Raw genomic sequence first — 23,705 nt, 5'->3', positions numbered from 1 at the left:
GGGTCTCATGCAACATGATACTGGCTGAGTCAATGACGGCTGCAGTCCCATCATGTGCTGCGGAGTGAGGAAGACTCTGATGAGAAAGACTTTGGTTACCTTCTATGGGAGCAACTCAGAACCACACAGAACCTAAAACGAAGGCTGGCTGGCTCTGGGCATTCACCCAAGTGCCCACAAGTAAACCCAGGATGGCCAGACCATGTCCAGGCTGCCCTTTCCCGGGCATGTCTTGTGCTCTTGAATCAGGAGTAAACCCTATGGGGCTTCTGAGCTAAACCAGCCGTGGAAGGGCTGCTGTTTCCTGATGGTTCCGGGGATCTGCCCTAACCTGGCCTGACTTCCTGGTGGGGACCCAGTCCCAACGTCAGCCCCATCTTTGGACCACATTCCGACCACATTCCGATCCCACCTGAATCATGATAGAAGGCAACCAATGCTGGAAGAAGGCTGGATGGCACCAGAATACCCCAAAGACACACCATACCCCCTTTTCCCCAAGGTCTCAAAATCCCACCCCAGGAAGTGCTGTCTGGCTTGAATTCCTCCAGATAGAGTTTAAACCAGACCAACAGCCCAGGAATATATTACAGAGTTTAAAGCTGCTAAATTAGTAAGCCACACTTGAAAATAGGGATATTTGATTGAAGGACAACTTCTGATGTATCTTGAAAAGCTGGAATGATCTGGCTACGATGGGCCCGCAAGACACTATCATTGTGTGGAGGCCTCCCCAGGCACCCCCAGCGTTGGCATTTGGTGACAGACAGGATGCTTGTCTGGGTTCTTTGCTCTTTGTCCCTTGGTAACACGTGATTCATTGTCACCCATTTAACTAAGCAACGCATGAACCCCCTCAGCTTTTCCTCCACGCCTGGCGACCCCAGGCCGGGCACCAAGCTTCCTCCAGGGCAAGTTGTCCTGATGGGGTCGTTAAGGCAGAGAGGGGCTGCGGCATCCTGGGCTGAGAGGTGCTCTGACCCACGTTGTCTTGCAGGACACACCCCCAAGATGGCTGCCAGGCCACGGGATCTGGGTCTGGAGAAGAGAATTCTTCTGCAAGGGATGTCGACTGCCCATTTCAGAAAACTTCCCACAGCCTGCTCTGCAACGGCCCTCACCAGTGAGAAACACTCCAAATTTCTGCCCGCATCTACACGGAGAAGCACGTAAAGGTTTTAGTCCCAATTCTCTTCATGATAAATCCTACTACAAGAACAACTGAAGAGCAATTATCCCAAAACTTTCATTTAAAAGTCTGGGGAGGGGAGGAAAGAGTACAAATCTTGGCGATCAGATTTTTCCCACATTCATTTTTATTCCTGATGAACTGTTAATGGCCTGTTCATCGTGCTGTAAAACAATTGTGCGAAGATGCATACATTTACCACATGCTGGCCTTTCTGAGTTTATTCTGAATTTAATTATCATTAAGTACCCGGGGTGTGCCAGGTGCTAAATGCCAGATGAGGGGCGGGATGTGATGCAGGCCCTGAGTCGCCAGTCAGCTGTTGATAGAACTGCTCAGCTCTGCCGCTAGCGCTCCTGCAGAGCCACCCCCCGCTGCCTCGGAGACTTCAGACGTGTGTGTCTGTGGGGTTCCCAGGCACTGGGCAGCCACGCCCTGCTTTGCCAGGGTGCTGCAGTCTGGTATCCCTGGGGGACAGGGGCGGGTCCAGGGCCAGATCTGAGCCACTGAAAGAGGGCAGGATGATGGAGCCGCCAGGCAGGCAGGAGGTCCACAGCTTGGGGAGAGGAGGCCCCTTGGGGAAGCAATGCTCGGGCTGGAGGGTCCTCCAGGCTGTGCTGCTGAGTGTGGCCCCTGAGAGCTGAGGGACCGTGTGGGAAGGTTACCTAGCCGCTCTGAGCCTCGGTTTCCCCAGGTGAAAAAATGGAGGTAGAATCTGAAAACTCAACAGGCGATAGAGTGATGAAAGATGAAGCAGGAGCACTCCAGCCATCACTGTTCTGTTCCCATGGTCACTGCCAATTCTGGCCAGGCAGCTGGTCAACAGCTTCAAGTACCAGACAGGTGACAGGGGAGCAGAGAAAAGCCAAATCCATCCCTCCATATTAAAAAAAAAAAAAAAAAAAAAAAAGGAACGCGAGGCCTAGGATCTGTACAAAGCAAGTGTGGCGCCCAGAGCATCACAGGTGCACACGGAGCCCAGGAAAACATTCCTGGCTCCTGTGTTCTCTGCCTACAGCTCATCTGGAAGGTTCTTCCGTCTAAGGCAACCAGGTGCCCAGGCCAGCCCACCAAAGCCTAGTAACACAGCGTGTGTCTGAGATAGACCTTAGGGGCTCTGAGCTGCCGGGCCCATCTTGAGCCCCTTCGAACTCCTCTGAGCTTTAAGCCCCACCTGCCTCCAGTTGAGCCCAGCCGTGGTGGAAGGTGGGGAGGGGGAGGAAAGAAGTGTGAACCAGGCAGAGTAATGAGAGCCAGCTCCGGGGACGAGCCCACTGGTCCCACAAGGTCGTTTGTGGGTGCAGCCACGGGAACTAACTGTAAGCAGAGCTCTCTGCACCGGGTCTGAGGAAAGCTCAGGATCCTTCACAGGTAGTGGCAGGTGAGGGGCTGGGATGAGCCTTCTGGCCTCGGCAGGGGTGAGGGTGCCCTGGGAGGAGGGCACCCTTTCCTTCCTCCTGTTCTGTGAGTCCTGGCATACTGGATGTAAGAGGAGACACAATCTACCTGGGAAGAAACATCTCCTGGGGAGGCACCCCCGGGCCGGGTGGAAGGAGGAGTAAAGACTTATAACATCACAAGGGTTGAAAGTGGAGTTGATGAGATGAATTTTCTCCAAACGTTATTTGTTTCTTTTTTCCTGATTATAAAAGTAATTCATGGTACTTCTCTGGTGGTCCAGTGGGTAAGACTTCACGCTCCCAATGCAGGGGGCCCAGGTTCGATCCCTGGTCAGGGAACTCGATCCCACATGCACGCTGCAACTAAGAAGTCCGCATGCCGCAACTGAAGATCCCGTGTGCTGCAACTAAGACCCGGCACAGCCAAAATAAATAAATATTTTTTTTTAAGAAAATAAATAAAATTCATGCTGCTGTCTGAACTTCTGATGAGAATCTATTCACGTATTACTTACGTAATATTTTAAAAATTCCATGCACACACACAAAAGAAATACAGACCTACCAAATTTAAGAAAAAGTGCAAGTGCGGAAAGTAGAAAGTGAGAGACTTCTGTAACCCCCATTCAGTTCTACAACTGCCTTCTAAAAGCTTATCAAAGCAGGGGCATGGGGCTTCCCTGGTGGCGCAGTGGTTGAGAATCCGCCTGCCGATGCAGGGGACACGGGTTCGTGCCCCGGTCCGGGAAGATCCCACATGCCACAGAACGGCTGGGCTCGTGAGCCACGGCCATTGAGCCTGCGCGTCCGGAGCCTGTGCTCCGCAACGGGAGAGGCCACAACAGTGAGAGGCCCGCGTACCACAAAAAAAAAAAAAAAAAAAAGCAGGGGCATGTTTCCAGGTCGCGACCTACGGGTCCACCGTGATGACTGGTTACCATGGTGGGTGTTCAGTAGTGTAACTAAGGGCCAGTCACTCACTGTGCTCTGTGCTTTACAGACATCCCCACCACTCCTTACAGCAGCCCTGAAACAGAGGTGCTACTATTCCCATTTTTCAGATGAGGAACCGGGCTCAGAGAGGTCAAGCTACTTACCCAAGGTCACACAGCTAGGAGGGGCAGCCAAGAGTCAACCCCTGTCAGCCCTCCTCCAAGGCCTGGGCCCTTCCCACTATATCTCATCCACAATCCAGGATGGCAGGGAGAGGTGGGTAAATTGCATCTCATGTCCATTACTTAAGTATGACATGGTAACAATATAATGATTAAAACAACACTTGGGGAAAATTGTTTGAGTGGCTAAGAATAGGCCAGGCAGGTGCAGGGAGAGATGACCATTGAGGAGCCCCCTTAGCAGCTTTTGTGCTAATAGTGGGATGGGCTGACTTCGGAAAGAAAGATGGTTCCAGGAGACAGCAAGGGGGGAAATAACCAAAGGGGACAGAAAAATGAAGGGCTTTGGGGCTCACCCCGTGGGTGGGCCAAATGGCTTGGCAGTTCTGCCCTTCCTTCCCATACAGCGTGTCCATTGTGGGGAACTGCTTCATTTCTCTGGGCAAGAAAAACCTCATTAACCTAATTGATATTTTCCAGCAACAAATGTTGCATCTGTTATTTAAGCAGCCAGAGGGGAAGGCTATTCCACTAGGGACACCCATGCATCCTCCAGGAATGGTGGATGTTCTCTAGGAAAATCAGCCTTTCTTTTTAAGCAGGGTGTATCCTTGTCCTTTCGAAAGGAGTGAAGACAATTCAGCCGGGCTGCTTTAGTGAAAGGTCTCAGAGCCAATCTTTGAGAGATGTCTTTTCGTTGTTGTTTTTGTTTTGTTTTATTTTTCTCCTTGAGGGCACATCCAGGCATAATACCCACTCCAGCTCCCGCTCCTCTGAGGGGTGACTACTTGTCTTCGGAGCTGATTACTCAACACAGGCTCATGTGATCCCTCTGAGGCAGGTCTCACACTTGCTGTGAAGTGAAATGATTTGTCAAAATCAGTGAAACAAGGGATCCTTGGGAGGAGACCAGCAGGACACTGCAAGAGAAGAGGTCTTTTCAGTATGGAAGAAAGTGGGAATGTTCTGGAAAGCTGCTGCCCAAGGGACGCATCCATAAATCAGATCGTTTGTCCCAAAGACTGGCCTCCATCATCTGAGAGGCTTCACCTTCACTTGCTGGGATCTCAGATATTGGTGCTTCCTGGTCAGGCCTCCACCATGGGTCGGCTCCACTGGCCAGGTGGGCCTGAGGGTCCCTCTCTGGGGAAGGAGGCGAGACGGGGCATCGGAAGGCATCTGTGTGGGGAGGAAGGAGACCTGGGCTAGCCCAGCTTTGCCATGAACTCACTGTGTGACTCTGGGGAGGTCACTTTACCTCTCTGGGCTGTGTCCTCATTTCTCAAGTGGCTCTGGCATCTGTTAAAATGCCAAATTTGTGGTCCTTATCACCTTGTGCTGGCACCTCTGTGGATTTTTCTCAGTATAACTTTAGAAAGCGGGGAGGCGTGGGGGAAGGGAGGTCCCGAGAGGAGAAGAAAGAGTTGAAGGGAAGGTGGTGATTCATTCTAAGGATGTCACCTGTTTGGGGGCTGCTCTCAACACTTTTATCTTCCTCTCTGGCCCCTTCCTTCTCCTCCCTCCCAGCCCCCTTGTCAGGCCGTGAGCTGACGTCACAGGGAAGCTGGGGTGACTCTGTCAGGAAGGCAGAGGAGGAGGTCTGCAGGGCGGCTGGGAGGTGGGACTGGGTGGGCTCTGGGGGCTCCTCCCCCTCCATGGTACTGGGAGGTCTGGGTCCCACAGGCCAGGCAGAGTGACCCTTCACTAACAAACAGTAGGAGATGCTCAGGCCTTGGGCTCAGGAAACTTACATTCTAGCCGTGGCCATGCCCGTCGGCCTCTCTGGAGAGAGCCGATGGGACAACATGACAATTTAAACTGAAACGAGGCCCTCAGAGGATTGGCTGGAATGTCCCTGAGGACTGCAGCTCTGTGTCTGAAAGTGAAGACCAGCAGTGCATTTTTGCTTCTCTGGGCGTGGCAGGCATCACCAAATAGCAGGGCCTGTGGCCTACATCCTTTAGGGAATGAGGAGGTTCTGGGGGGACTCTGGAACCTGCACCACGGAAGTTACTCCAGAAGAGACAGTCTCCTGCCCCACAGCAGGGCTGGGACCAGGAACCCCTCACCCTGTCCCATTGCTGAGGTTCTGAGATGGCAGCTTCCGTTACTTCCCTTTCCCAACAGGAAGTGCCACCAGCCTGGAGTGGTGGGGGGGATGAAATGAGATCATCTGTATGAAGCACTAAGAGAAAAAATAACAGTGAGGTTGTTTTTTGATACGAAAGGATTGGGCATTAACATTTTAAAGGGGCACATCATGCAGCCTGGCCTCGGAACTCGTCCACAGGGGTCTCACTTGCAACACAGGTCACCAGGCACTCTGGGGACCAGGGTGGCTCATGGGGCTCGTCTGGGTTGTCACAAACCACGACAAGGATTAGACACTTACGTAACTCAGTAGCCCACCTTCCCCTGTTTTCCTCTACTCCCAAGGGAGCATTCTAGGAGGTGCTCTCTTGTGTTCCATTACACATTTTATATACACTGCACACACATGCTGTGCATGTGCTCCTGCTAAGTCCTACTCCTCCAGCTTATCTGGAAGGCGCCCCTGTCTGAGGCATGCAGTGCTCAGGCTAGCAGGCCAGGTAACAGAGCTTCTGCCCCTCTGGGAAATGAGGGTGAGGCCAGATCAGAGCTTCTCCACCAGGGGTTGTCATGCAACACCTGGGGAGGCTCTCAAAGAACCTTCTTCCAGATATGCTTATCCTTTTGAAGTGAGCTAGGGCCTGAGTGTATATATAAAGTTACCTTTAAAAAAGGTAATATGGGGGCTTTCCTGGTGGCACAGTGGTTAAGAATCCGCCTGCCAATGCAGGGGACACAGGTTCGAGCCCTGGTCCGGGAAGATCCCACGTGCCGCGGAGCAGCTAAGCCTGTGCGCCACAACTGTTGAGCCCACGTGCCACAACTACTGAAGCCCGCGTGCCTAGAGCCCGTGCTCCGCAACAAGAGAAGCCACCGCGATGAGAAGCCTGTGCGCCACAACGAAGAGTAGCCCCTGCTCGCCGCAACTAGAGAAAGCCCGCGCACAGCAATGAAGACACAACGCAGCCAAAAAAATAAAAATAAATAAACTTAGTTTTTTTAAAAAAGGTAATATGTACACAAGATAAAAGAGTACAGAGTGAAAATGGTGTCTCCTGCCCCCACCCACAATTTCTCCCCCCAGAGGCTGCCACCAAAACCTGATTTTCGCCTTTCCTTCCAGTATCAGGCTCCATATGCGTGACTCATTCACATGTACTCTCCCGCCTTTTACACAGATGGTAACACATGATGCCTTCCTTGCTCCCCACTTAACAAGGTATCTGAGGGAGCAGCCAGAGCCGCGACTATGGACCTAGTGCATTTCTCCAGGGATCACAGTTTATTTAACCAGTTCCATACCGACTCTTTCCAGACTTTTGCATAACAGATAATTCCCCAATGAACCCCCATATATAAGCCTTTGCTCGCACAGAAACAGCAAATTATCAGAAGCAGTGATGCTCTGCCAAAGGGCATGTGGTCAATCTTCTCTCCAGAAGTGGTGGTTTTCCACTCCCACTGACAGCACACCCCGGCCAGCCAAGGGTTACCACCCCTCCAGATCTTGGCCATCTCATCCATGTAACAGTGGCATCTTACTGTGGTTTTATCAGCAGTCCCTTAATTGTGGACCAGGTCAAGCATCTTTTTCATGTTTAGTACACCCCCCACTTTTTTTTTCTCCTGTAAACTACTTGCTTTTCTCTTTTCCGAGGCATGGTAAAGCATCTGGGGGCAATTCTGGGGTGTCCTAGGACCCCCTGCCAGTTCTGGATGACCCAAGGTCCCTTGAAGCTCTAACACCGTGAATTCTGGGAGCATCATTAAAAGCCCGAGGGTCCGGGGACTGTCCAGGTTTCAGAGAGCCCAATGGTAAGCGAGAGAAGCCCTCAGTAGCCCAGCAGGGAAAGTTGTGACTTTCAGCCCCGCCTTGAGCCTGAGTCTGAGCTTCTGAAGATAGATGTCCCGGCCTGGGCGTGGCAGCCCTCTCTGCATGGGAGAACGGGCCAATTTGTCTTTAACTCATGTTAGGGTGTGATGTCACTAGACACAATGGAGACATTTTGCATCTACTTCCATTGAGAGCTCCTCCTGGGAATCCAGAGCTAGCTCAATCCTGCAACATCTGCCCCCTCCCTCCATTTCATGTCTGCCATGAAGTCCTCTCCTTCAGCAACTGGGATTTACCCAGCTGTTCTGCTTGGGCCCCACCATCCAACAGTGAAAGGGTACAAGATTCCCAGGGGCAGCTCAAGTATCAGCAATGCACTGCGGCATCACTCAGGCTCTGCTAATGGCCATTTTTCATGTGATGTAGCTGGAATGGTTTGTAACTTAGCCTAGATGTACCGGATTAATGGCTAACTCCTCCAACCCTTACACAGAGCTTCTGTTTTATGGGAAGTGCTCAAATGACTGCTGAAAAAATAAATCATTAACACCTGTCTAATTGTCCCCCTCTTTTGTCCAGAGGGTAGTTAGTAAAGTTCAAATTGGTTCAGTTGGACTGCGTTTACAAAGACCTCTAGCATAAGGAGGTACATTTCCTGACAGGCTCAATCAGCTTTCTTGCAAATTCAAAAGCCCCTTTCTTTGGTCCTGGGAATTAGGATTGCCACATCAAATACAGGATGCCTAGTTCACTTTTAATTTCAGATAAGCAACAAATAATTTTTTAAGTGTGTGTCCCAAATATTGCATGAGATGTATTTAATTGTATTGGTTTCCCATGGCTACTGTTAACAAATTATCACGAACTGAGTGGCTTAAAATAACAGATATTTATTCACTCGTAGGTCTGGAGGTCAGAAGTCCAAACTCAGTGTCACCGGGCTGAAAGCAAGGTGTTGGCAGGGCCATGCTCCCTCCAGAAGCTCTAGGAGGAAATCCTTTGCTTGCTTCTTGTAGCTTCTGGCAGCTGCAGGCATACATATCGCTCTCATCTCCGCCTCCATCATTACATCATCTTCTCTCCCATGTTTCTCATCTCTCTCTGTCTGGCTCTTATAAGACACATGTGGTTGCATTTAGGACCCAGATAATACAGGAATCTCATTTCAAGATCCTTAACTTAACCATATCTGCAAAGATCCTTTTCCCAAATAAGGTCATATTCACAGGTTCTGGAGACTACGATCTGATATCTCAGGGTGGGGGGGAGCATTATGTAGCCTACTACACTTAAAAAAAAATTATTGTTTATCTGAAATCCAAATTTAACTAGGCATCCTGTGTATTAATTTGCTAATTCTGACAGCCCTTCCTGGGCCTGAGTCACTCCTGAAATGGCTGGGATTTAAATGGTTTGCCTGAAAAGAATCTAAAAAAAGAGTGGATATATGCATATGTATAACTGATTCACTTTGCTGAACACCTGCAACTAACACAACATTGTAAATCAACTATACTTCAATAAAATTAAAAAAAAAATTTTTTCTTTGTCCCTGTCGGGGCGGGGGGAGGGAAGCAGTGTACAGCAAAGTGATTCAGTTATGCATACACATATATATCTATTCTTCTTCAGATTCTTTTCCATTATAGGTTATTACAAAGTATTGAGTAGAGTTCCCTGTGCTGTACAGTAGGTCCTTGTTGGTTACCTATTTTATACATAGCAGTGTGTATATGTCAACCCCAAACTCCCAATTTACCCCTCCCCCTCCTAACTTTGCATCCAGGTCTGTGTGCAAAGGGGCCCACACCCCTCAGCTCCCGCCCAGAACCACGTAGCTAACCAGGTCTGTGCCCAGCGCCAAGTACCACCAGGCACTCCAACTTTCTGTTTGCGGTGCTTTCAAGAATTTTCTTGAAGAAACACTTACTACTCACCCTGAAGGCAATTTATAGACTGAAATGATTGCTGTGCCTGCCCCCGCCATAAAACACAAAAAACAAAAAACCCCAACAGATCAGAAACTAGGTAAGGATCTCACAGGTGGTATCTTGGCTTTATAGCCAGTGATTTTTTTTTTTTTTTTTTAATTTGTGGGAGAAAGTAGGAGGCAAAAACAGAACTGAGACCAGACTCTTGTTTTAGTTAGATGAAAGGGCGGCTATGGGAAGTGTATTTCAACATCAAAATGCCTGGTGACGTTGCGGCTTTAAGTAACGCAGTACGTGCAACCTCAGCCTCATGGCTGTCTGTCCCTCCCTTCCCTGATCCCCGTCACTTTTCCTGGTCCTAGAGCATGAACTGCAGTGGTGTAGACCTGCGGGATATAAAGTGGACTGCTGGGTAAGGGGGATGGGGCAGTACCCAGGGGGCTTGGTGCTGCAGGTTTGGCCCCACCCCCTCCCCCCCTCCCCTCCCACTGTAACCTGTTTTCCTAATGGCTGGTCGGCCGCCCAGGGAAACCACTCACGTTGAATTAAATTTCTCCCTGCAGACATTGCCTGGGAACCTGAATGTCATCTTCTCTGAGTCTACACCCCAGGGCCACATTTTCCAGCCTTTTGGTCCCATGTACCCCTCCATGGAAGTGCGGCAGCATTTTTCACGCTGGCAGAAAAATGAGCTTCACTATTTGGTAAGTGTAGACCTTCCCACAACACTAAATTTGGTTCTGCCGTCACCGGTGATATGAAGCAGCAGCCCAGTTTAGAGGCTAGCTTTCAGTTTAAAATATTTTCTCCCGTCTCATATTACATATGACCCGATCACCGAGGCCGGAGGGCACGGCTTCTCCAGTCATTAGCACTAAAGACATGTCCCTTGACATGAAGGGTGAGACCATGGTGGGGGGGGGCTCTGAGGGCATGGAGGTGGCAAGACAAGGTCCTGGACTGAGGCACCATCTGGCTCCCTCCCCAGCTGTGAAACCTCTGAACCTCCGTTTGCTCCTCTGCAAAATGAGGGTGATAATCCCTGCCTCGCAGGGGCGTGAGGGTTAAATGCAGCAATGTTTTTAGGAAAATAAAAGCAACCTGTTACTACCATTATTATCAGCATCTTCATATAGCAAAACTAATAAGGACTAACTGTCAAGTTGGTCTGATGTAAGGCAAAGCAACAATTACAGAAGCTATTAAAGGAAATGTGACTTTTGTTATTTTAAGTATATAGAACAATAGAACCATGTACTAGGAGGTGGAGAATGTACTCTATTTAAAAGGATAAAACTCTTTTGACATCAGCCTGTTTGATTTATTAGTATCCAGCTTCATGATTCAAGAGTAATTATTTTGAGCTATGTATGTGCTCAGCTCTGTGACCCAGGGGAGCAGGAAAGCCACACAAGCCCTCAGAGAACATATAACCTGTGAGAAGATGAGACGGGCACACACAGAAAGACAAGAGGTAAAACAATTAAGCCTTAACCACTGCAGTGCTGATGACTGCTGAGAGATGAAATGAGTAGATCTATGGATCTTGTTGAGTGCAGTAGCTGGAGAAGGCTTTCAAAAAATATAGAGATTAGGGAAGGTTGGGAGAGGGGAAGGAGGAGGGGACATTCTCAGCAAAGGTACCATGGGTGATCTGGGGTAGAAAGAGCATGATGTTTATGAAGGAGCCAAGAGGCAGGCTGGCCAGCAGTGGGACCGGACCCATAGGACTAGAAAGGGAGGCCAGGCCGAGGCATGTGGACTTGGGCAGGCAGCGAGAGGTGGGACATGACTTAGCAAGGGACAGAAAAGGCAATCTTGGACTCATGCTTGGATAGGACAGGGCTACTCTGGGAAGAAGCGTTTGGCAATGGTCTGCAAAATGGATTGGATGTCAATTTCAGAACCGAACTTGGGAACAATCCATTATTGTTTCCACAATGATCCGAGGGTGAAGAGATAAGACCTACATTCCTTTTAGTGCTGGTGAGGAAGCACTGGAAAGGGAAGGGCAGGTCCAGGTGACATCTGGGAGGAAGAAAATGATGGTTAAGTCTGTTCCAGGAAAAGGGGGGGTGGGCTGGGGAGAAGCATGTAAGACTCCAAGGTTTGCCACATGGGGACTTGAGGATGGCAGGTTCCAATGACCAAAGCGGACAGGACCATGGCGTAACAAGGACAGCTTTGGGGAGAGCAGGGTAAACAAAGGTTGATGATGTGGGGACACCAGGTACCCAGGACTGATGCTCAAGGCCAGCCACTCAGTAGAACAGCTGGGCTGTTGTCAGGGCGGGATGACACACAGCCCCTGAAATACTCCCATTGTCCACTTGCATGAGAAACCCTCCATTCCCAGGGCAAAGGCAAATAGACTGCAGCCCAGCCCCAGCTCAATTCAAATTCCAAGTGCAAGTGTTCAATTAATGAGCCTTCACTAGGCCTCTTGCTGCCAAACAGCCATCAGAATATTATACCATCAAAGTCAACTCCAGACTTTAATCGCTCTTGACCTAATTGATTCCTGGCACATGCTAAACACAGTGGAGGGAAGAGGCTGCCTCTGGGCATAATTAGAATATGAGATTCTGCACCAAGTCCCTGTTTGATTAGGAGGAAACTGAAACCCCCTGAGAAAACAGAAAGGCTCCCAGGAAATTAATTCCCTCTGAGGGTCACAGCATGAGCCAAGGAAGTCCCACTGGCAGGATGGGATATCATCTGAGGTCATGCTAAAGGCACCCCACCCACTGTCCTGCACCTGGCTATCGGCTTCCCCTCCAAAGAAGGGGCAGATAAGACCAGTACAGGCTGGACTGCGGCCATCTGTCTATCCATCCAGGGCTCAGGCCCAGCTGACTGGGTGCGCACTCCTGGGAAGCAGTGTGCACCGTCTGGCTGGTGCTAAAGGAGAGAGGTAGCAGCAGCGGCTATACTATTCCAGGCTCAGCCCAGAGAGACTTCAGATCAGGTGCATGACTGTGGCTCCCAGGAGGCAGCCCCCACCCCTGTGGCACTTGTTTTCTGAAAAGCCCAAAGGAATTCTCCTAGATTGTTTCATTTCAGTTCTGTGATTACCCAGTGAGAAGAAAGACCACGTTACTGTCCATTTTGAGAAGGAAGATTGAATAATTCCCATTTTACAGATGGAAAAATGAAGGTTCAGGAAATCTTTTTTTTTTTTTTTTTTGGCCGAACCTCATGGCTTGTGGGACCTTGGTTCTCCAACCAGGGACTGAACCTGGGCCCTTGGCAGTGAAAGCTCGGAGTCCTAAACACTGGTCCGCAAGGGAATTCCAGGAAATCTTAATTATTGCCGCAACTGGTAGGTAAACAGGAAGATTGCAATTAAATTCAGGGCTGGGTAAGCCCAAGCAGTGAGTGATAACAGAGGTCCCACAAAATAAGAGGATGGCTAACTTCAGGAATTCATTCCTGCTGGCAAGATTTATTGTTCAGATCAGGAGATGTTTTAAAAAGATTTTCACTTGGCCCAGATTGTCAACTTATAACATGAATCCTGTCGGTTAAAAAAATTTTTTTCCTGCATTTCCCCTGAGACATCAAACACTGGTTCATAATTATTTATAGCACGTTAGTGACACTGAAAGGGATTTATTTCAATGTATTCAGTCTGTATTAATACTCTGCAGGGAACAGAGTGCAGCCATCACTCACTGCACAGGCTGCTAAGAAAGGAGGGACTTCAGAACTAAAGGGGGAAGAAATGCACCCAGTGGAGAGACAGCCAGGAGGCACATTATCCCCACAAGATTAACCCCGGGGAAAAGATTAAACAGGTTTAAAGAAAGTTCAGGTGAGTCTCTGAATGATCAGTCCTTTATTCAAGCAGGTTTAGGGATGTTCTGCAAAATCCTTCGTTTCTAAGGCGGTCTCGTGGCTACAGCAGAGGCAGAAGCTGAACTGCTGTGCCATGGAGTGGGGTCAGTGTAGAATTTCCCTGTTCTTAGGAAAAACACAAGGCAGAAAATGGATGGCAGAAGAGTTAGTGACTCTTCCAAACAGCTATTCCCAATGATTCTTGGCAAGTGGCAACTTTGAAAGGGACAGGTTTCATATGAATCAAACCATTATTACCAAGTAATACCAATAACCAAACGATTATTACCTTGCCCCAAAGTAGCAGGTTACGTACAACTATTTTATTTGTACTTAGAACTTTTGCTTGGCTTATCAACATAAATTGATTTAAATTCTGATGCATTACCAATACCAAAGTTGAAAGCTGTTCCCGTTTTCAGCAAACCCAATATAAAAAGCCCAGACATAAAATAAATAAGGTAGTGAATATTCATATTCAAATATTAAACCAAAGAGACTCTGTAAATTGTAACCTTCTTTTGGGCACTTAAGCCTTTATTTTTTATCTATTTTTTAATTTTTAAAATTTTCATGAGCTCCAATTTGTCTATGTTTTCTTTTGTTGCCTGTGCCTTTGGTATCATATTTAAGAAATCACTGCCAAATGTAATGTTTTGAAGCTTTTATCCTACATTTTCTAAGAGTTTTATAGTGGTTTTTTTTTTTTTTTTTTTTTTTTGGTTGTGCTACATGGCATGCAGAACTTCCCTGAACAGGAATCAAACGCGTGCCCCCTATGCTAGAAGTGCAGAGTCTTAACCACTGGACCACTAGGGGAGTCCTTAAGCCTTTAGATTATTAATTATCCAATAAGCCTCTTTTTGAGATCATGGGAGAGGGAATGAGGGAAGACAGTGGTTTGATATCACTGTCCAATCAAGAACAACTGAAAATAAGCACCTCTGAAATGATCTGTAAATCAATGGCAGAACTGGATTTGATCCAGGACAATTCTGTTGACACATAATTTAGATTTCTGGTTCTACTTCTGGAGGAAGGGCTGTCCTTTATCCTGGGTGAGGGGCACAGTTCTAGGATTCCATGAATTGGTCCTTTCTGCCACTTCCTTATTGGTATTAGGCTGTGGATCGCATCAGGCTGTGGATCGCATCACAGGCGATTATGGATCCAGGGGTCTTCTAATATCCTTAATGTCCTGAAGAGGAGGACACAAGGATGAAAGTGCCTCCTGAGGTTTTTTGTAGACCTACAAGCTTAGGTCCCAAGACAACATCACCCAGCCTTCCCGGGAAACCAGAAAACTGGGCGATAGGCTAGAAGGAAAACCAGCAGCTGGGACCAGAGATAACTGATGTCCCTCTTCTCCCTGATGCCTGACTTAGCAGTGACGCAGACAGGACCAAAGCGGGGCCCACAAATGAAACATCATTATCAATGGCTTCAGATTTAATTCTAACTTGCTGATTTAAAAATAGCTTTTTAATTGTTGGATCTTGACCTAAAACTCCTTCACGAAGGGGCGTTAACATGGTAAAGAGAATTTAAATTTATGTTGAGTTTTATGGGGAGAATTTTGCAATGCCCCCTTTAGTTGGGGTTCTGTGTGAATGAATTCCAAGTGCCGCGCTAGAGTCCTGGAAGACAGGCAAGCGATGCGGGGAAGATGATGCCTATGATTTACTTAACACAAAAGTCTCCACAGCAGGCCCTCTCCTGCCTGACACCACGTAAGAGGCAGAAATGAAGGAGTGTAAATATTCAAGGCTGGTTCCACAAGGCCTGGTGTCCACAGCCAGGGCCTCCTCCTACCACCGCCAACCTTCTAGGTCCATCATATTTGTTACAATAGTCACACAACTTAAATACAGTGCAAGCTGATGACATGCAAGTGTTAAATGTAAGATGAATTCTGAAAATCATTCACTGACTCTAAGAAAATCAAGTTGAATACTTGGAGAGACTTCATAAAGGTGAGTAAATTTTTAACCGTCAAATAGGATGTTAAAGATGGTGAAAAAAATAGTAAAACTCTAGAGAGACTCTGTATTCAGATTATACACAGGGTAAGCCCTTGTTCCAAACAGCTGGAAATCCTAGACAATGCATTATGGGTGTTGCTTAGGCCAAAAAGACAAGGAATTCCAACCAGCTGACCCAAACACCAAAAGAAGGCCTGGACCCTACAGCAAAAGATGGAGGAATAAAGGCACAACTATCTGGTTAATTTAAATGTTTAAAATATATATATGTATCATTTTTCTATGATTTTCTTTTAAAAAATATTTTTTTTATTTATTTATTTTTTGCTGCATTGGGTCTTAGTTGCAGCAGGCGGGCTTCTCTCCAGTTGTGGAGCACAGGCTCCAGCATGTGGGCTCTGTAGTTGTGGCGCATGGGCTCAGTTGCCCCGTGGCATGTGGGATCTTAGTTCCCCAACCAGGGATCGAACCTGTGTCCCCTGCATTGGAAGGTGGATTCTTAACTGCTGGACCACCAGGGAAGTTCCTTTGATTTTCTGATTTAATGACTTTTTTAAAGAAGCATGTATTATGACTCAGTATTCACTCCATGGATAAGAAAGCTTCTTCAACCGGATTTATTAATTCAGATATAACTATGGTTATCGAATGCTTGGCGTTCCCTGGATTCAGAGCATGTTGAGTTTGCTTTATTTAACATTTTTTCTTCTTGACTCTCAGCTGCCACCATGAAGCCTACTTCTGAGTTTACCAAGTTCAGCACTGCTTCATTATTTCATTTGTAGAATCTCTCCTCCGTCGTCTTCCATTAGTTCTGTTACTTTCTCAGTCTCATCAGCGTTCCTTTTTTATTCAATCAGTAAACTAGTAAGATCTCGGAACCGACCTGCTAAGCCAGGTCACCAGTCCCAGGCTGATGGGAGGGAGGGTGGTTCAGCTCAGGCTGGCGTGGACAGTACACAGGCTATTCCTGGCATGCAGCAGATTTCAGGAAGGAAGAGGGCAGAAGCAGGGGCAACAAATGACAAGTCACTCTGCTTGCCTGTGGCAAGAGTTCTGTTGTGTGTATTTAAACATGGGTGTGTGTGATTTTCGGGGGCTCCACTACCACCCAGACAACAGCGCCTGCTTCCAGGAAGAACTGCCTACTTCTATCTTGATCCCTACTCAGTGTAACAATGTATCTGTTCCAACTAACTCCATCACCACGGTCAGTAGTTTGCACATTCATCCAATCACAAGGGTCTGCTCACAGGCTGCTGCCCACGAAGCCATTTAATGAGCAATTATTACGTGCTGAGCCCTGGGCTAAGCACTACCCCATTTAAACCCCAAAGCAACTGTGAGATAGGTACCCCAAGTTACAAACAATAAAAAAAAACTCTCCAAGAGGCTAAACACCACAGCTTAGGCCCTGCAGTGAGTGGGGGAGCTGAGATTTGCACCCAGGAGTTCTGATCCAAGGCCCCACCCTTAACCATTAGGCCAAACCTACGGTGTCTACATGCAGGACACTGCCCTGCACTGGGGAACCTGTCCAGGGAAAACCAGCATCTGCCCTCCAGGCATTCACAAACTTTCCTTGAATAGTTGAGGCACAAAATGCATTTCTTGGAGGTTAATTCTTAGTCTTCCTGATCGGGGCAAACACAGAAATATCGACAGAGAAAACACAATTTCAGATAATCCACCTGGAGGTCATTCAAGCTAGCATTTTGTGGAAGCCGATTCCTACACCTACAGAAAGTTTCCTAATCAAAGAACCCCCAAAGCTGAAAAACCACCCTGAGCTGGCCTCAAGCTCCCTCCCCACACTCAGGTGGGGGCCATCTGTGCAAGAAAGGAACCTGGCAGAGATGGCAGCAGCATGGCACCTGAGGCAGGGAAAGAGGTCTTGGACAGCAACCCCTTTGGCAAGGGAACAGAAGTGAGTCTGGTGTGTGTGGTGTGTGTCCAATCGCCCATACAGGCGCTTGTGGGAAGCAGCAGAATCGTAGCTGGGTGGAGTGGCAGTGAGTCCTGTGGGTGGAGGATTCCAGGCTGTCCCTCTACACCACAGTCTAACGGAATATTTACTGCAGAACCCGGGCCCCAGGAAGTGAGAAAAGCTCCCAGGCCCACCTTTGCCAAGGGAGACTGAGATTCTGGCTTGAGGTCCTTCCTATGCCCGCCCAACTCCTCTCACACCCACAGGCTCCGAGCTGGGTCCCAGTGGCAGTTGCCAAAGCTTCAGCCTCTGAGGTGCAGAACCTAAGATGGAGATCTAATGTCCCTAAAACTTCAGTGATTTGATTTTGACCATAGCTGAGTCTATGTCATGATCCCCCGATCTTGATTTCCAGCCTTCTTTAAGCCAGTCAGACCTGGCTGCTCCTGAAATCCTGGATTGGGGGGAAGAGGTTTAAGGTCCCCAGGATATCTTCCCTGTTTTTTGTTTTTTTTTGCCGCGCGTGGGCCTCTTACTGTCGTGGCCTCTCCCGTTGCGGAGCACAGGCTCTGGACGCGCAGGCTCAGCGGCCATGGCTCACGGGCCCAGCCGCTCCGCGGCATGTGGGATCTTCCCAGACCGGGGCACGAACCCGTGTCCCCTGCATCGGCAGGCGGATTCGCCACCACTGCGCCACCAGGGAAGCCCTCTTCCCTGTTTTATAAACAGAGGCACAGAGGTTGAGTAAAATCTCTTGTTCCATGTGTCAAGGCCGAAATTCCGAGCTTTAGGCTGTGCTCCAATTACAGACTCTTAAAAAAGTTCACATGCGAGTCACTGGTTTTGGAATTAGTATATTCTACTGGGTCAATGTTATAGATCGCGCTTTGGTTCCTGCTAGTCCACAAAGGCCTATTAAGCCCACGTGTAGCTGAGAAGGGGCAGGGGCTCCTGTCAGACACCCAGCTCCACCACTCACTGGCTGTGTGACCTTTAGTGAGTTACTAAACCTCTCTGTACTTCAGTTTCCCCATATGTAATATGGAAATAATACAAACTGCTACTTAAAGGGGTTGTTGTGAGGATTGAATGAGATAATCTCTGGGGAACACTTAGAACAGTGCCTCCAAGAAGATACTCAATGAACATAAGATTCCACTAAGATGATGGTTCCGGGGTAACAATGTTTCTACAGCAGGGCTTCTCAACCCTGGCACTAGTGACATTTGGGGCCAGATCATTTAGGCACCGTGGGCCTTGTAGGATGTTTAGCAGCATCCCTGGCCTCTCTCCACTAGATGCCAGTAGCACCCCTGCCCAGTTGTGAAAACAAAACAAAAAATGTCTCTAGACATTAAAGTGGCCCCAGGGCTTGAGAACCACTGTTTTACAGGAAAACAGCTGAGAGTCCCAGCTGGAACATCAAAGTCCTCTCCCTACTGTAGCCCAGTTGGTGAGGCTGGGGTTTTCTCTTCCTCTCACTTGCTGAGGTGGCCCTCCCATGCCGGCTCCAAGTCACTAGTGGAAGCATCTAGGCTGGCAAGTTAGGAATGGTCGGGCAGGTGGGTGTTTCTGGGGATGTGGAGGGGTTGAGGGGGTCCTCTAAGATCTTCCCGGACGGGGGCACGAACCCACGTCCCCTGCATCGGCAGGCGGACTCTCAACCACTGCGCCACCAGGGAAGCCCAATCTGACCCTTCTTGAATCAAACTGATTGTAAGTTTTCTTCTTGTAATTTGTGGGAATAATCCTTTTCTTTTGTTCCTGTTGGGGAATCTGTGCCTGATGTTAGAAACCACTCAAAGAGGGGCGTGTGCAGAGGAGGTCGGACAGTCACAGACTGTCATTCATCCAAAACCAGCATAACCAACAAATACCTCCCCCAAATTGTCCAACGTTGAACGCCAAGAGTCAAGCCAGGTTACTGCAGTAAACACAACCTGTTACAGAAGCAAAGGTTGGTCAAGAAATTGATTCGCTTCAAGAGCCACTCTGAAGCGGGCTCCGGGAGAAGCGTGCTATTGATGTATTTAGGGGAAGGTTTGGAGAGGGAGGAATGGATAAGCAATTCTTATGTGGTAAACATAAGCCACGTCATAAAACACAAGAAATACCTTAATTAATTATGGTGGGAAAGGCATTCATTTCTCTTTCTGTCGTAGGATCGGTCAGTTGGAGGGACGGGGATCAGATAAAACTCAGAGCTGTCCTGTTGAGCCTGAGCGCGCGGTGGCCCAGAGGAGCAGGCTGGCATTCGCTGTCCCAGGTCCCACCAGCCATCCCAACCCGGACCAGCTGGAGACTCGCGCATGGAGTTACGGGGTCCGGACCGCCTGACGCCAAGCGGGGTCTCCCGAGACTTAAAACAGCCCCCACCTGCTGGAGATTCGGGGACAGGAGACGATGGCCCTCGAATCGGTGCCCGGGAAACCCAGGCGCGGCGGCTGGTCCCAGCTTCAGCGTCGGAGCGTGGGTGCAAACGGGGCACCTCTCGCGTTCCCGGGTAGGAAGCCGTTGAGTTAAGCGCGCCCAGAGCCAGGGATGGAATTTCCCGATACGCGTACGAAGGACCGTCCCCCGGCCCCCGGGATTCCTCCGTTAACAGCCCCCCAACCCCAGCCTTGCCGACCAGACAGCCCTACCAAACCGCCAACACATTTTCAGAGAGTAAAATCGCGGATGCCCGTACTGCGCTTTGTTCCCGGCACTGAGCTAAACGCATTCGCCTCTGCCGCGCTCCTTTTCCCCCAACCAACAGATGACCTCTCTGCCCCCGGTCCATCCCGAGCAGCGGTGGCCGCGGATTCCCCGTTCCCAGGGCCGCTCTGAGACCCTCGCTCTCTCTGGTACCAGAATCTCCTGTCCAGCTGTATTGGGGGGAGGGGCGGGGAAGATGCTCGAATTGATCTTTGAACCTCTCCAACCCACCCGTGCCGAGCCCAGCTCTGCAGGGAGGCTCTGGTCCTGAAGCCACGAGAAGGTTCGGCTTGGCCCCGGGCAGCCTCTAGACGCCCCCGCCGAGTCATTCCCGAATATTCAGCTCAATCTGCGCGGCTCGAGAGGACGATGTGGCCCCTAAAATGCTCATCCTTTTCAGAACTGCGCCCCCGCACCAGTTTCCAGCGATAGAATTAACCAGAAAGCCGGCCAGGCTCCGGCTAATGGAAGGAGGGCGAGGCTCGGATTTGTTCGCCGGGGTCCGTACCCGCCTCTCTATCCCTCCCTCCCCACCCGCGCCTCCCGGTTTCAAGGCGGCGGCGAACTCGGGATCTTAAGTGAAAATCCCGCACAGTTCTAAAATAATATTCGGCTATAATAATAAAAACACATGAGAGATGCCTATCCGGGTGGTTGTGGTCGCCGGAGTCCAATTAGGAACAGGAGCTGGTTCAGGGTTGGGGGTGCGGGTCTCCCTCCAGCGTCCTCCAGGAGCCAGAAGGGGCGGCCCTGCTTGTCCCAGGGCTCTCCATCTCTGCTGGGAAGGGGCGGGGCACGTGTGGTCTCCATGACAACCTTCCCTCGGCGCCCCCCATCCCAGTCCTCCCGATAAAAATGGGTGTGGTCCGCAGCTCCGGAGGAAACCTCACGGCCCCTCCTCACAATCTCCTGCCTGGCGAAGCAACAGGACTTGAAGCGAAGCGGGGCCCCGCCTGCGAGCTCCCACCGGGAGTCACTAGTACTCCTTGCTGGGCAGCCTGGTGGGGCATGGCCACCGGGACGTTCCGGGTGTGGGGAGGGGCATCGTACCTTCGCGGCGACCCGCAAGGCGCGCGGAGGCCTCGAACCCCACCCCTTCAGCCCCGCGGATGCTTTCTGGCTCGTGGCCCGGCTCTGGGAGGGGGCTGCGCGGGGCGACGCCCTTTCCATGCGTGCCCCGAGGCTAACTCGAGTTCCTCGACCCCGGCGAGCTCTGAGAGCTAACAAAGGGCTCGGAAATGAGGGGCAAAAAGCGGGAGGAGGGCTGGGAACCTTGGTTAAACACCGTCGTAGAATAAAAGCCAAAAACCAGTGCTGGCAATGCAGATCACGTAAGCCCTACAAACAAAGCATCGGGCCCCCGAGGAAGATTGCGGGTGAACGCCCCCGGTGCTCAAGACCGCAGCAGCAAAACGCCAAGATTTCAGCGCTAATTGCGCTCCCCCCTTTAATGACAGTCCCCGCCCTGTCCTCCTAAGCCCAGCCACCCGGCTTGGCATGGTACTGTCAAGACGTGACACACCGCAAAAAGATGGCACCTCGCGTTCGGAGGGGAAAAAAGCAGGGGTGGAAGTGGGAGGAGGCAAAGCCTTCCCTCCCCCTCCTCGCCCACCCGGGTCCACACCCACTGCCGCAGTGAGGGGCGAGCCCTGCACGCCAGCCCCTCGCCTCCGGCAGGGAGCGCACAAGCCGGACGCCCGGCGCGGAGCGCAGAGAATGGGGCCCGCCCCGAAATGCACCTGCAGCCCTTGAGCGGGTCAGTGCCGGGCTGCGGCTGTGCGCGCCCTCGAGCCAGGATCGGCAGCTAACGAATCTTTCCACACAGCAAGGACAGGTGACCCCTGCCTTTTCGAGCCTCCACCTTGGGATCTGCGCGCTGTCTTCTCTCGGGCACGGCGCTGCTTGCGTCTCGCTGCCAGGCGCGCGCAGGGGGAAGGGCGACTAAAGTGACAGCGCCGGGACCCCCCCCCATTTCTCCGATTCCATTCCCAGCCCTCAAATGTCCCCTGCGGGTTTCTGAAGGAGGAAATCGAGGAGAGGGTGGGCCACCGCCTTAAACCAAAGGCAGCGAAAGCCCCACTGGAATCGCTGCCGGGGAGGGGCAGGCAGGGAGTCATCTTTTCTAGAACCCGATCAATACCTTCCTTAGAGCTGACGGCAAAACGAGGCAGAGAAATTGGATTACAGGTTCGGTTTCGGGGGTCGTCACCAGACTCCCCTCCACCCCCCCACACACAGTCATACGCCCATTGCGGCAAAAGGCGGTGTTCGAGAGTGCATAACAGCCCCCTCCCCCAGATCACCGCCATCCGCGCCCCACCCTGTGGGAACAACATCTGACGGGTCAGCGAGAAGCGGGTCGTGTAGACAACCCCCCACCCCAGGACACACACACACACGAGCGCGAGCGCGCGCATCCCTTGCATGGGTCCCTTTCCAAGTCGCCCCAGTCCAGGCGCCAGAGCGCTGAGGGAGTAAGGAGGGGCCGCTGCCTTTGCCCCCGACCAATGCCCACCTCACGAAACCCATCTCTGAGGCGAGGGGAGGCGGCATGGGGGTGCAGGAGGGAGGACGGTGAGGCAGATTTCGGAGCCTCGCACTTACCTGATAGTCGACAGAGGGCGAGGACAGTAGAGGGAAGCAGAGGAGAAGGTGGCTGTGGTGTCGGTGGCAGAAGGTGGGCGGCGGCGGCGGCGGCGCTGCTGCTGGTGCCTGAGCTGGTGGGTGGTGGAGACTGCGAGCGCGCGCACGAGCGAAGAGGGCGCACGCACGAGACCGGCGGGCAGCGCAGGCGCGAGCAGCGGGAGCGCGAGACTCCCGAGGGGAGGAGCGGGCCGTGAGGCCTCCGCGGGCGTGTTCTCCTCCGGCCACCAGTAGGCGCGCGAGAGAGCTCCAAGGATCGGCCCATCCTTGCCTCTCGGCTCTCTCCTCTCTGAGCTTCGCTTCCCGGGTCTCGCCTCCCTCCCACGCCTTGGGCCGCGGCGCTGACCGCAACGCGCACGCGCACTCTGGCCCTCCTCCTGATAGGGGCGCCTTTGTCTTGTCTGAGGGGTCTCCTACCTTGGGAGGGAGGCTTGGATGCTCTCTGGGTCGAGAAGAGGCTGGGTGCGCCCCCAGGTCCGCTGCCCCTTTTTCTTCCTGTCGTCCTGGGGTGATGTCCTGTCTGGGAAAGGTTCTAGGCAGGTTTCCACATGGCCAGCCCTCCAGTCCGTCCACCCTGGACCTCAAACCTCCCTCGGGCTTGCCTCCTTATCGCTGGCACCCTGACCCTCTCCTGAATTTCCCGAAATGATTCATTCCCCTTGTTGGAGATCAGTTCCCCGGATCTGCTTCCTTTCAATCTGTTCACCTTTTTTTGTTACTGATCAAGGTGAATTCTTTCCTTAGCAGATATGCTGAAAACAGGCTAACTCAATTGTAATACGGTAGTGCAAGGTTTTGGGGGGTTTTGGTTTTTTGTTTTAACAAGGAGCATTCGAATCTATTATTCATCTATGACCCAAGAATAAAATCTTAAATTAGATGAAGATTCAAATGGTACTTATGACACAGAGCATTTTCACGTATACAGTTATTTTTACCTTGTTTGTGAAACACTGTTAAACTGTAAACAGCTTGAGATCTGAATTTCTAAATGCCTGCTGGAGATTCTCACCTGGATAACACTGCCTCAGACTGAAACTGACCAGAGGCTTTCATGCT

The 23,705-nt window shown here is 50.7% G+C and overlaps 1 protein-coding gene and 1 long non-coding RNA gene across 19 annotated transcripts in view; one reads left to right on the top strand and one right to left on the bottom strand.

Moving 5' to 3' along the window:
- The window catches only part of MAPT (microtubule associated protein tau), a 100,997-nt gene extending 78,060 nt beyond the window's left edge, over positions 1-22,937 (bottom strand). For 6 of the 18 annotated variants that reach the window (XM_059048733.2, XM_067020924.1, XM_059048737.2 and 3 more), the window contains exon 1: positions 22,608-22,808. The gene's annotated coding sequence lies outside the window, so the exon portion shown is untranslated. Of the gene's footprint in view, positions 1-22,607 lie in introns of all 18 variants that reach the window. The other 12 variants (XM_067020925.1, XM_067020926.1, XM_067020928.1 and 9 more) reach the window with 6 other exon arrangements.
- Positions 10,930-20,648, top strand: LOC136793180 (uncharacterized). Its single transcript, XR_010838125.1, has 3 exons — positions 10,930-11,034; positions 13,211-13,374; positions 19,469-20,648. It is a non-coding gene; the product is annotated as an uncharacterized lncRNA (long non-coding RNA).
- Positions 22,938-23,705: the final 768 nt, after the last annotated feature.

The sequence above is a fragment of the Kogia breviceps genome, chromosome 19 (assembly GCF_026419965.1).
Source record: "Kogia breviceps isolate mKogBre1 chromosome 19, mKogBre1 haplotype 1, whole genome shotgun sequence".
In the NCBI taxonomy this organism is placed as follows: Eukaryota; Metazoa; Chordata; class Mammalia; order Artiodactyla; family Physeteridae; genus Kogia; species Kogia breviceps.
The sequence above is the reverse complement of the archived record's forward strand: the minus strand, read 5'-3'. Positions and strand labels throughout refer to the sequence as shown.